Genomic DNA, 14,581 nt, shown 5'->3' on the forward strand with positions numbered 1-14,581 from the left:
TAGAATCTGTAGCCTACCATTAAAATTTTACAACAATAGTGCACCACAATTTGAGATATGAGAATAACAAGCAAAGCAAGCTAAAATTGCCCATTTAACAAGATTAAATCAAAACATGATAAAAATAGTACACAACTAGAATGTTTAATATTTTTCTTAGCTAGAGAGTGTCATCACAAGACTAACACAATTGGAATCATAATTTTTGGACTTCTATAATTCAAGATATGCATCTAACCAACTTAAAAGCATTTCTAAAAGCATCTTTAAAGAATATTTTACACAGCACATAAACATGCATGAAGCAGTACATTTTATAGATCTATCATGTAGAGAATTTCATAACAAAGCTAACAAAATTAGTTTCACTATTTTTGGAGCTCCCTAGCATGAGATATCGATTTTTAAAGATTAAACTGATTAATGCATAAAAGAAATGGAAAAGGAAAACTATGTTTGCACCTAGGCCCCTTCAAGAAACTTTAATTAAACCAAGCAAACAAGTCCGAATAACACTATTCATATGAGTCTGTGGCTTTTCACATCACCCCCTGCCTTCTCTTCTATTCGAGCGCATGGCCCTTCTTCCTCCTCTTGATGGAAGCAGAGCAGGGGAGGGTGGTGTTGGCGCTGATTCCGGCAGCGGGGGTGGTCGAAGACGGTGAGCTCAAGGCCGTGCATCCATCCGGGGGGCTCCCGCACACCGGCTGCCAGGTGAGGCTTGGCCGTAGCTGCCCATGATGGCTTGACCATGGGAGTCGACGGCCCGGCAGTTGCAACTGCACCAGCAGCAGCACTTCGGCGGCCGTAGGACTAGGAGAAAGGGGCGGACAAGGTGCGGTGAGGTGCGGCGGATCTAGTGGAGTGGTTAGCTCAGACAAAGGACCGTTGGAGGAGTGGAACCACGTGGAGGCAAGGAGCTAAATTGGCCCATCCATGGTTCTGCTCGGCGTCCGTGCTCTGGCTAGGGAGAGCATAGAGGGAGGAGTGGGAAGCGTCTAAGAGTGGCTCGGCATCCCATCGCGTGAGGAGAGAGCAGGGGCACGTGGCAAGGAGGTGCGGGCGCGCTCAAGCATGGATGCCACGTATTGGACAAGCGTCGCCCATTGGGGCATTTTACCAAGTACGTGGCAGGCAGCAATGTGGGTAAGGTGGGCGCCGTTTTTAGGCCAGCTACGAGCCGATTTGGACCTTGGACTGAAAAGCAAAGTTGCAACCCACCTAATGATATGCAAAACTCGTGCCTGGCCATTAGAGCTCTCTATTAGCACCTAATTAAGCCCAAAGTTGACAGTGTCAGCGACTAATCGAGGATTAAGACTTGCTATGCTTGAGCTCGAATTACTTGGTCAAAACATGGTCAAATTGATTCCAACATTTTGTATGTCCTTCTCCAAGATGTAAACTCCAACTTTTTGAAGCACCCGGTTTTAAGAACAAAACTAAATACACACCATATGTGAGCCTAGGAAGTCAAATCTTACATATAGCTATAAATAAGGGTAATATCGAAAGACAATGCTCAATTTATAATGTACTTAGTATAAAGGATATAACCTTAGACAGTAGACAGCGGAAAGACAACTTCGATCCTTAGGTAAAGACTTCAATTCCACAAGGATAACTGACTGGTTGATCGCAAGCCTAATTCCTCCAATCTCTAGCAATCTAGTACCCATCCACGATTTTTATCCAAATATTTGAAAAGTAAAGCAAATATAAGTACATGTCGTACTCAACAAATATAACATGGGGTTCATGAGGCTCAAAAGGCTGACACTGGTTTAACTACGATTAACTTTTAATGAGTCATCTTTTAGCAATTGGGTGGCAACAAGTTTATTCACAAGCCCATATAAACACATGATCAGATAAACATGAATAATGAATAGCATAAAAAGTAATCATTAGTGAGCATCTTTATCATCAGTATCATCAGTGTTCATCATCTATTCCGTAAGGGTTTCAAGGCCGCTCGTGACCGTGAGCATGGTTGGTATGCCAGTTTTACACTATGCAAAGGTTGTACACTTTCACTATGAGTCGTGATTTACCCTTTCGCCCAAGGTGATCATCCTCTTTACCCACTACCAAGGAAGGTCAGTAGGGTTCACTATGAAGCCTTTCAAAGGTTCATCTAATAAGTTAGGGCTATTAGATTCACTCGGCAAATAGATTTAGAGCCCCTCTTCCCGATGGCACAATGACGCGCAGCCTATACACAAGGGGATAGAGGCCGCACTATACCCGATTCATCAAGTCATTCTTACGCCAATAAAGGTAACCACTAATAAGCTAGAAAAGGTACTCATACTGAGCTAAAGCCAGAGCCATGTAGCCCTCATAGTTGTACTATAAGTCCTGGATGATCACTTACAGATAAGTCCTTAGGGAGAGGAATCTAAAGCACTATAAAAACAGCCCAATGCTCTAGCCCCTTGTTCCATGTTGCTAAAAAGCATCTTTTAGTGTTTATTGCATATTCCATTAGTCAAGTTACAAGATCATGGTTCCAATTGAGCACTACCAAAGCTACCCAATGTAATACCCCATGGGTATCAAGGCACAAGGCATAAAGTACTAGGAAATCCTTAGTGGTAATCAAGGTAGACACATGTAGTATGATAAGTGATTAATGGTGTATAGGACAACAAGGAAGATCCCATGCTATACTTGCCTTAAACACCGATCCTTCGGTAAGCTTTAATCTTCAATGTTCTTCTTCTTCTTCTTCTTGATCAACACATATATCTCACCGACCGGATGTAATCATAGAACACCACACAGACATCCATACACATACATGCATAGCATACAATTATAGCTACATTAGAACAATACACCAATCATAGAAAAATAATAAAAGAGTTTGAAATACGATTCTACGCATCGCTACAAACACACAGCCGCGAGAGGCACACTAAGCGGAGCTACGGTTTGAAAGAAACAGCTACCGAAAGATCTACTCATAAGAGAAGATATAAAACTATAAGCTTCATGTGTTTTAACTATATAAAAGCTTATATAAATTGAATTAAATCAAATTTAGATTTGAATTATAAAACTAAAGTAAAACAAATCATATTTTATTTATAAAATCTAGTTACGTAATTATTATTCAAAATAGAGTTTAAACCATAAAATTCTAGAAATAGTGACACAATAAACATTGTTACTAACGCATAGATCTCATTGTAATGAATCTAGCGCAACTTGAACAGGTCAAATCAGAGCTAAAAAGTAGAAGATATGATTTAAACAAGATTTCCTTCAATAAAATAATGGATTAAAACTAACCTCGAATTTTAAAAGCTAAAAACATATCTAATAGTAGTATAAACATGTAGATTATGAAATTATGAACCTAACACAAGTTGAACGAGTCAAATCAGAGTTAAAACAGAGAAACTACGCATAAAATAAGATCAGGGGCAAATCTATAAATATTTGGAATCAATTTCATATTAAAAATAATTAAAAATAGAATTTAAAATGCCTAATGGACCTGGCCACATTTTTGGAAAAATATAGGGGCCAAAACATAAAAAGAAGGGGCATGGTTAGAATTAGTCCTGAACTGAGGTGGACGGCGGGTTAATTTTGCAAAACACCGAGGTCTCTTTTGCAAAAGTGTGGTGGTTGTTGGCGCTGACCCGATCAGAGGATGATGTGGCGAAGTAGAATTGGCCGAAGGTGGTACGCCGGTGGTGGACCAGAGCTATGGACCTAGTCTACATTGTGCTCGTGGACAGGCTATGAAGGGGTATGCAGGATGCTAATCTGGGCAGTTCATCTAAGATCGGATGACTAAGGACGGTTGGGGAGGCAAGGTCACCGGCGTGCTGCTTCTAGTCAGCGTGCCATGGCTGACCTTCGTCGGTGACGCTCGGAAACACCCTAAGGGCTCCATTGCTTCAACTGAGTCCACTAGGGGGTATAGGGGAACAAGGCGGATCCAACTAGGGTACCGGTTGAAACAGGAGAGGGACGGTGACGACGGTACACGCGATCTAGTGGCTCGGGTTCCTTACCTTTTCATGAAGCTCGAAATAGGGATCAAGGATAGTACCTATAGGTTCCTTACCTTTTCATGAAGCTCGAAAGGCAACCAATTGGCGATAGAGAGTCATGCTACGACGGCGCTAGGGAGGCAGCGAAAAGTGGCGCTAGGGTTGCGATGCGCGGCGAAGCTAGAGCTAGGTGGCTATGGCTCTAGGGTACGAAGGATACGGTGCAGTGTGTTGGGCACTATTTAAGAGGGCTTGGCATGGCTTGAGGCGTTCTCCAAGTTGATGACGGGGCAGAGAAGGACACACGAAGTCCACGTCGAACACGAACTAGAGGACGGGGATGGAGCTGACAGGCAAGCCCGGGCGATCAGTGACAGAGGAGGACGAGGAGGAGGCACGCTGGCGGCTTCTACTGCTGCAGCTGGGCTACGGATTGGGCCACTCGGGGTAAAACTAGAGAGGGAGGGAGCGCTTAGACCGGCTCAGCCCACGCGAAGAAATGAGGGGGAAAAGGAGAGAGCAGGCCAAGCAGGCCGGACGGGCAGAGAGGGAGAGGAAGGGTTTTTTCCCTTTTTCTATTTTCTTTTCATATTTCAAAACCAATTCAAATACAAATCAAATTTGAATATGGTTTTCAAATACACTTTTCAATTCAAATAAAAATGAGCAATTTTGGTAAGTTTTCCAAAAATAAATTTTCACAACTTTTTAAATGCTTTTATTTTCTTATTTTCTTTCCTTTTCTTTCAAAGCTATTTTCAAATTTATTTCCAAAAGCAATTAAACCCATTTTTAAACTTGATTCAAACCACAGAATCAATAAATCAATTACACCAGCATGTATGCACAAACATGTTGCTACCTTATGATAAATTTTAAATTAATGAAAAATTTTATTTTCCTATGTTTTCATGAGCGCATAAATTCCAAATTAAATCATTTCATATCTTTTTCAAAAAGAGCAATTTTTAGGGTGTTACACTTTTATATTTGGCTTAACTTGAGTTGCTTAACAAAAATCCGAGAACGCGAGATGCCAACTATTCTTGCCACTAATCTCAGACTTAGAATATTCTACGGGGCTAAAAACAGTAGTTGATTCAAACTTGAAACCACTGTTTGAGCCACTTAGAAGTTTAATCAAGTCTTAGTCCAAAAATAAAGTATGTTGTACTCCACTTAAACTTCAACTTTTATTAAAGGTCAAACTTGATATCTAGTACAGAAATCATTTCTTCGTCATGGTCAAAGCAGCACCTCGTTAAAGCCTGGAATTAGGGTTTTTGACCAATTGAGGCATTTTCTTGACGTTTGCTCAACATGAACCCTTCATGACTTTTGTTCATGAGTTGAATTAGAGTTGTTTGAGCAAGGTTGCAAGGTTTGGTCGACATCCCATGTTTCCATTTGTTAAATGAAGCAATTTAAGCAAAAATCTGACTTATCATTTCATGTGACTTTTTGGCTCCAAACTTCATGAAACTTTCCACTGGTCAAGATGGATGCATGTTGATGTAATGTACATGAAACAAGCATGTTTAAGATTACTCATGCCTAACCTTAACTAGGGTCCACATGTAAGCAAAGGTGTGTTGTCCAAGTTCAAGTTGGGACTCAATTTGGACCACAACACCTTCATCATCACTTCAAAATTATGAACCAGAGATCATGATCATTGCTTGACATAGTTTACTTAAGTCCAAATCCACTGCTTAACTCATGACTAACACCCGGGGTGTTACATCAATGGCCGCTGCCATGGTCGCCGTTGTGTAGAGCCACCGGAGTAGATGCCAAGGCAGCTCTGGCATGCGCATGAGCAAGCGCCAGCCATGGCAATGTGACCTGATGAGGTCAACCATGTGGCCGAGAGGTGGATAAGCATGGTCATGAGAAATATCTCACCGCCAGGACACCGGCCTTGCTAGCCTATAAATAGGCCTAGCTAGTGACGCTCTCGCCTCACCCTCTCCACCACCAACTCCGCCGAGGGCGAGAACACCCCATCTCCCCCTCCTCTTCCCCTTTCCCCTCCTCTTTCCCCTTTTTCCACTTCTTCCCTTTCTAGAGTTTGCCAGCGCCATTAGCTCTGCCCTCTCCTTCCTTTCTCTCCACTGCAGCTCTGGCCGATTGGAGTGACCGGTGAGTATCTAAGCTTCCCATCTTTCTTTTGCTATAGCTGCTAGGTAGTATAGGTCTTTGTGTAGTGCTACCCACGTGAGCACTACTCCATCTAGCCGCCATGGCCATTAGCCATCACCAACAAGGCCAACCCAAGACACACCGTCACCCCCACTGCACTTCTCACGCACCCGCACATGCGTTCACGTAGATAGTTGAGTAGATTAGGGCCTCTAGGGCCGAGTCTAGTGCACTGTGCCGCCGTGACCTCACTGGCGAGCCACCGCCACAAGAACCCGCTATCGATGGCGACCCTGCCACCGGCTGTGGCATGACCCAGCGGACCCTATCCACCCCTCATCCACCACTCCCGAGGACTAACGCTATTGGCATAAGCCGCTCCGACAAGCCCCGCTCCTCCTCCCCTGTTCTGACACTGACATAGTCACCTCTGTCCACCGCCATACCCCTCGCCCTCTTCTCTAACCCAGCTAGGAGGGATCGGAAGGAAACGGCGGTGTTGTTCCCCTCCATCCCCGTTCGTCTCCCCTCTCTCTCCCATTCCATCACTGACACATGGGCCCACAGCCATAACACCAATGCTGCCATCACTGCTGATGCAAGCAAGGGGCCCACCTATCACAGACACACACACATCACAAACACACAGCGTGGGATACGTTTTAGAAAACGCTGGGTACACACGGTTAGTGTACACAGAGGGTTAGAAATGCATTTTCCTAACTTAGAAAAATTCCTAGAAAATTTGTAAATAAACTAGATGTATTAAAGAAATTAACCATGTAGTTTGCACCCATTTTCATGCACTACAAAATGCATATAAAATTCCACCTAGTTAATTAGCTATAGAATAAACTTCTAAAATTCATAAATTTTAAACCATAACTCTGTTTCGCAAGAAACCATTTCTAAAATTCATCTAAAATTAAACCCTACCATATGCACCTAGTGCCACCACATAGTTCTTTGTTTGTTTGTGCCTTTTCTTTTGTGGATAGCGGTAGTCTATTGGACCGATACGTCTAACAGATGACAGTAATCATCAGGAGCACGAAGACCTGAGTTACGTAGACGTGCCAGAAGGTGACAACGATGAAGGCAAGTCCTAGCTCCCCTCCTTACCATCTTGCTTTAAACAACCATAATGCTAAAACATGACTATGAGATTGTTACCCTAGAAAATGAGCTCGATTAATTTGATATAATTAAGATAAAGGGTTATCTTGTTATTTTACGAGCTCCACACCATGACTAGATTTAGGGATAATAATGGAACTTAAAACTTGCTAAACCAGAACAAAACCCCGACATAGGGCGAGTAGTGGTAAACTATGGAGGTAGTTTATCATGACAATAATGCTTGGATAGGGTTCCTGTGCGAGATACTCGCCTCTGGCACATAAGGACCGGTTCATAGTCCCTCTCGCCTAGTGAGATATTTTCATACAGCTACATGTCTATGTGGGTAGGCTTGATCCCACACCCCATTAGATAGAAGTATAGTGTCTACTAGGAAGCCGGTGTAGGCAGCAAAATATCAGGAGCTGATATGGGGGATAGATTTTCTTCCATGTCCGGTTGGTGTAGATGCTATGTGATCTTCCACGTTAAGCTTTAGGTTTTTAGGCCACGTTCAAGCCACTATTTTCTTAGCCTTGTTCGAGCCATGTTTTCTTTTGTGATAATTTGGTATCATCATGTTTTGGGGGATTTGGTATCTTCTCAGTTTTATGTCTCCAACCCCTAAGAAATCGTGGTAGAGATTATATGGAAATCTTGCTTAGCTTCCAAGCGGGTATGGGATCTCGTTAGGTCTATTTTGTGCACTGATCATGGATGAGGTTGCACCTATCATGTGGGGAAATTTGTACACCTCTTCATAGTTTATTAAATCTATTTGAATAGCCACGTCCTTGGAATGGGCAAATGCTAGGATGGGATACTATAATTAGCTTTACTTTTATGTGTAATAAAACTAGTAATGGAATTGATGCTAACCCGGGTACTAGTGGGAATGGTAATACTCCACTAGGACCCAACCCGTAATTATAACCACCACTACACTTCTATTTCCACCCTATGGTTGGGACTTGCTGAGTACATATGTACTCACCCGTTGTTGACTCATTGACCTCGACACAGAAGAAGACTATGACTTTGAAGATGAAGCATACCACGAGGATTAGGTTTCCCATAAGGAGATACGATTGTAGTAATGTGACATCGAGGCTAGGGTTTTGTCCACGCTCAAGTTGCCTGTGGAATAGAATGTCATTTTGTTGTATTATAATCCCGCTTTAGAGACCACCTATAATATCATTTCACGGCCATAGCCTTTCGCTAGCTATGTAACCTATGACTAAGCCCCTTGGGCCACTGTTGTAGACTTTATTTTAGATATCAATAAAGCTCGGAACCTTTTATTATATATCTGTGTACCATTCATGTGATTAGTGTGCATTTGTGCGTCATCCTGGCACAAATACGGATGCACTGTGGACTCTCAAATTGAGGGGCCGACACACCTAGACGGATTAGAGCAGCGAAGGAGCCCGGCACATGTTGGTGATTGTTTGTGGCCGGCTCTGGTGATTGTGAGGGGTCTTGTACCTTCCCCGGTGGAGAGCCAAAAGGTAACTCTAGTGGATTGCTTGTGTTATTGAGTTACCTCACTTATGGATAGGTTCTTGCGGTGTCCATTTGTTGGACAAGTTTTATGCAACACCTCTTAACCGCCAAACCACCAAGTGTTGGTCGACACAATGGGGACTAGAGTGCAAGCAAGCACGTGAACCTCGCGAGAAAAATCATGTGTCATTCTTGTGATTGGATTTCTCCCGATGATTGGTTGTCTACATATTTTGATTGATTCATTCCTCGACACGACAGTATAATCACCCTACACACTCCTTTATATTCCTTGTAAACTAGTTGTCAAGCTCTTTAGTATAGTTAGTCTTTTAGAGCTTGTTAGTTTGGTTAGTGTGCCTCTTTAGTTAGTCTTTGAGAGCACACTAGCTTAGTGAGTAGTGACCTAGCTTGTTATGTGCCTAGTGATCTTATCAACTAGAATTGTTGGGATAGGTGGCTTGCAACCCTTGTAGAGCTAGAGCAAATTTACATTAAGCCATTTGTTGTACTAATCACTTGCTCTAGTGCTTTGTAGAATTTTTAAATAGGCTATTGTCGGGGCCTAATATCAGGGTACCCAATGAGGTGGAACTAATAAATATCGAACGTTGACGCTTCTGGTCAGACAAGAGCGCTACTATGCTTCTTGCTCGAATGATGGAAGATTGGCTCCGCCTCGCCCGACCCCCAAGGGTTGGCTCCGCCTCGCCCGACATCTGGGGGCGGGCTCCACCTTGCCCGACGTCCGAGGGTGGGCTCCGCCTCACCTAACGGCCGAGGGCAGACTCTGCCTCACCCAATAAGTATGCCATGTGCCTACATAAGGATGAGCCCAGGGTATGACATGACATTCGAGTCAATCGCCATACCGAGGATCATGTCCTGCATGCCTGCAGGAAGGTACCATCAGGATATGATGGGATGGGCACTTTAGACCATTCCGGCATTGTAGAGTCCAAATAGTGTTGTAGGTGCCGCCTTCAGCCCTCAAACACGGAACCCAACACAGGCATATGACAACCACTACGGTCCAGGAAGAGACTCGTGCCCTCTATAGTAATGGATGTACTATCACCACGCCATGGTTCGAAAGGAACGGTGCCCGCTCGATGACCCCTTGGGCCCACCACTCCGATCGGAGCACTTGTTTCAGCCTCCGGCCGCTTCCGGAACCCTTTCCGATCGAAAGGCCTTTCCCAAAGCGCTACTCCCGACTCTGAACCTGCGTCCCTTCAACCGAGGCTCCTAGGAACTAGAAGATGTGCAGAGAAAGGCAAGGCAAGGCTCACAAGTCAAAACCACTATACCAGAGACCATACCCTACATGGAGCAGTACTCTACAGCCACCTTGACATTCTACAGTGACATCGATGGTGTTGTAGGCACCTACCATTATCTGGTACCCGCCGGTGTGGGCAACAAGGCTCGGTAGATGTTGACAACAAGGCTCGGTAGCATAAGCACCCTTTCCCTCTCACTTGTAAAGTTGTCCCCTTCATCTATAAAAGGGGGTGTGCTTCCTCCAACAAAGGGGACCGACTCTTGACAGATAAGTTGAACACACACGACACAACATACACAGCTGAGTAGCGACCAAGCTCTCAGCAACCTTTTTGATCATTCCATCAGAGACTTGGGACTCATCCCTCTCTTGACTATTTTGTACCCCCTACTATGAACCATTTTTAGTACTAATAACACGAGCAGCAGTAGCAAATTGGACGTAGGGACGTTCTGCCCGAACCAGTATAAACCTTGTATCCTTTAGTGCACCATCCGGGCCTAACGCGCAATAATCACAAATTTACTAGCCGGTGTTTGTTCAAAACACTGACAGTTGGCGTGCCAGGTAAGGGTCTTTGCGCATTCCAAATCAGGCCTCGGATGGCCAACCACGCAATCAGTTGGGTCCCAGGCGCACACGTGCGTTTTGGTGACCCGGACTTCATTGTCACACTAGGAAGAGAGTTGGCGCTGGCCCATGTGGCCGTCCAATCTCTCCCCTCCACCAACTTCAGCTACTAGAGGCTTGAGGGCCAGCCTGGCGTCTCCCGTGGACCCTAGCTATCTAGGGAGGCCCCGCGCTACATCACCCTCTCTTTGGAACGCTCCACTTGGTGCGCCTCGATGGCGTTTCTATTTGGTCTCCGCAACACCGCGATGATGGTAAGCCACCTTGTGGCCCAGAGTGTGATCCCATTTCTTGTGAACAATGAGTTCGTGGGGATGATCGAAAACATCACAGAATCCCTCCACGGCCTACTCGCGGAAGACCCAGGGTCAGACTCTGGTTCTGACTCTAGTAGGGGGAGTCATCATCCCTCGTGGGAATGCTTCATGGTAGAAACCTTCGAGGGACATGTCGAAAGCGCCTCCAAGGAGGAGGTCACCCCGGTAGGCAACCTTGGTGATGGAGTCGAAGATGGAGCAGTGGCCCCACCTCATGTAGGGATGGAGCAGCTAGAAGCCCGAAAGTGGGAAATAGATGAAACCGAATAGCAGCTTGTTCGGGAGTATAAGAGGATCGACGAGAAGATTAGGCGCCACAGAGATGGAAGGCACATGTGCGCCACGGCCCACGATGTGAACCGAAGGATTATCACCGATGATGAAACCCTTCCCCGCTTTGCTCGCGCGAGCCAAAACATCGCCGCTGTGATAGCCTTGCTTCATGGCCTTCCAGAGGCTGCAACGCCCGAGGATCACCAGGTCCACCACGAGATTTGCACGCTACTTGAGCGTGCAGCAGCACAGCAGGCAGAGAGCTCGATGTCTCAGTGACATGAGCCTGACGCTAGCTAGCGTACCCCCTCGGTGCATCCCACTAGGGACACATCGGTCCACCAGGCACCGTAGGGCGATGGGCAGCGCACTGCAATCCCGGTGCATCAACGTCTCGGCCACAACCACGACGCACGTAGCACCCTCGACACCCATAGACATGCTTACAGTGACCCAAGGGAAGGAGCCCGCAGCGGCTATCATCCTCGACGCGGCAGATGCTACGACAACGGCGAGGACCGAAGCCTGAGCCCTGGCCTACCAGGCCCTTAGGCCTTCGGCCGTCACATCCTCAACGCTGCATTCCCACCAAGGTATTGACCACCTACCAACATCCCTAAGTACTTTGGGGAGACAAACCCTAGACTTTGGCTTGAAGACTATCGGCTTGTCTATCAAGCCGGTGGCATGGATAATGACGACTTCATTATCCACAACCTTCCACTATTCCTTGTCGACTCAGCACGAGCATGGTTGGAGCACCTTCCGTCCAACGCCATCCAGGGTTGGGCAGACCTAAGAAAGATCTTTGTGGGGAACTTCTAGGGCACGTACAAACATCCTAGGAACCCCTGGAACCTCAAGAACTATCACCAGAGGGCTAGTGAAACCCTCAGTGGGTACATCCAGCACTTCTCCCGATAGTGCAACGAGCTCCCTAACGTTGCCAACACCGACATGATAGGAGCCTTCCTGTCTGAGACAACCTATGAGTCTCTGGTTCACAAGCTAGGATGCAAGGGCCCGCAGACCACCAAGGAGCTCCTAGACATCGCCACCAGCCATGCCTTAGGAGAGGAGGCGGTCGGAGCAATCTTCGATCATTTCGATAGCAAGGCAAGGCGGGATGAGGGTGTTGGCGAAGGCACCTCCAATCGTTCCACCAAATGGAAAAATAAGAAGCAATGGTACGAGGACCCACTTGTGGCTGCTGCTGACCACAAAGGTGGTTGGAAGCCCACAGAGGGCGCTCTGAACCACTTTGAGAAAATGCTCAAGGGGCCGCACTGAAACCACGCCTTCCCCATAAAGCATCTGCTCAAGGACTATGGCCTCATGTGCAAGTTCTTGGCCGGGAGCGCCAACAAGGGGGAGCAGGGGAAGGAACCTGCCCCCGCCACCGACAATGCCAAGGAGAAGGATGATGGCTTTCCAACAACCGATGGCTGCCTCATGATCTTTGAAGGATCAATGGCCTATGACTCCAAACATCACTAGAAGGTCGCACGCTGCCAAGTCTACATGGCCCAACCGGCCACACCTCTCTTCCTCCGATGGTCGGAGTCTGCCATAACCTTCGATCGGACCGACCATCCGAACGCCATCCCGCATCCAGGAAGGTATCCGCTTGTCGTCAACCCAATCGTCAGCCCAAAGCACCTCACCAAAGTTCTGATGGATGGAGGCAGCGGCCTCAACATCATGTACGCAAAGACACTCGACGTAATGGGCGTCGACCGAACGCACCTCCACCCAATCTGAGCGCCTTTCCATGGCATCATCCCTAGAAAGCAGGCCATGCCACTTGGATAGATTGATCTGCCAGTTACCTTTGGGGATCAGTCTAATTACAGGACTAAGACCCTCACCTTTGACATGGTAGGGTTCCCTGGAACCTTCCAAGCCAACTTGGGACGACCATGCTACGTGAAGTTCATGGCCATCCCCAACTACGCATACCTCAAGCTGAAGATCCCAAGCCCACATGGGGTCATCACCATCGGCACCTCCTTCCAGCGGGCTTATGAGTGCGAAGTCAAGTGTTGCAGCCATGCCACAGCAATCGTCGCCTCCGGGGAACTCACTGCCCTTAGGGAGGAGGTCATTGAAGAAGCTTTCGACGCAAAGAAATCGTTTGGGTCATTCGAATCGGTAGAGGGCTCCAAAGAGGTCCTCATAGACCCCAGCAGCTCTGAGGGTAAAATGGTATGCATAGGTACCACGCCCTCCTCTGAATAGGAAAGCGCGCTCGTCGACTTCCTCCACGACAACAAAGGCATCTTTGCGTGAAAACCCTCAGATATGCCAGGCATCCTGAGGGAGGTCATCGAGCATACCTTGAAAATCCATCTAGGCTCCAAGCCGGTGAAACAACGCCTGCACCGCTTAGATGAGGAAAAGCGCAGGGCCATCGATGAAGAGATAGCAAAGCTACTTGCCGCCGGATTCATCAGGGAAGTTCACCACCAAGAGTGGTTAGCAAATCCTATTCTTGTATGAAAAAAGAGCAGGAAATGGAGGATGTGTGTTGACTACATAGGTCTCAACAAGGCGTGCCCAAAAGACCCATTTCCTTTACCATGCATCAACCAAATAGTCGATTCCACCTCAAGGTGCCAAACCCTCTGCTTCCTTGACGTGTACTCCGGCTACCACCAAATCACGATGAAAGAGTCTGACCAACTCGTGACATCTTTTATCACCCCCTTTGGACCATTTTGCTATGTCTCAATGCCATTCGGTCTGAAAAACACTAGGGCCACTTACCAGCGTTGTATGCTCAATTGCTTCGGGGACATCATCGGGCGAACCATTGAGATCTACATCGACAACATCATAGTTAAGTCCAAATGGGCTGACCACCTTGTCGCCGATCTTGAGCAAACCTTTGCAAAACTTCAGGCAAATTGCATCAAACTCAATCCCAAGAAATATGTTTTCAGGGTCCCGAGGGGCATGCTGCTAGGCTTCATCGTCTCCGAGCGTGGCATCGAAGCCAACCCAGAGAAAATCTCAGCCATCACAAGGATGGGTCCGATCCAAAACATAAAGGGGGTTCAATGGGTCGCAGGGTGCCTTGCCACCCTTAGTCGATTCATCTCATGCCTCGATGAATGAGGACTCCCCCTTTATTGACTCCTGAAGAAAGCCGACCACTTCAAGTGGACAGTTGAGGCCCAGGAGGCGCTTGACATGGTCAAACTACTTCTATCAAAACCCCCAGTCCTAGTCCCTCCAAGCGATGGAGAATCCCTCTTGCTATACATAGCGGCCACCATGCAAGTGGTTAGTGCTGC

Source organism: Miscanthus floridulus, chromosome 11, assembly GCF_019320115.1.
Source record: "Miscanthus floridulus cultivar M001 chromosome 11, ASM1932011v1, whole genome shotgun sequence".
In the NCBI taxonomy this organism is placed as follows: Eukaryota; Viridiplantae; Streptophyta; class Magnoliopsida; order Poales; family Poaceae; genus Miscanthus; species Miscanthus floridulus.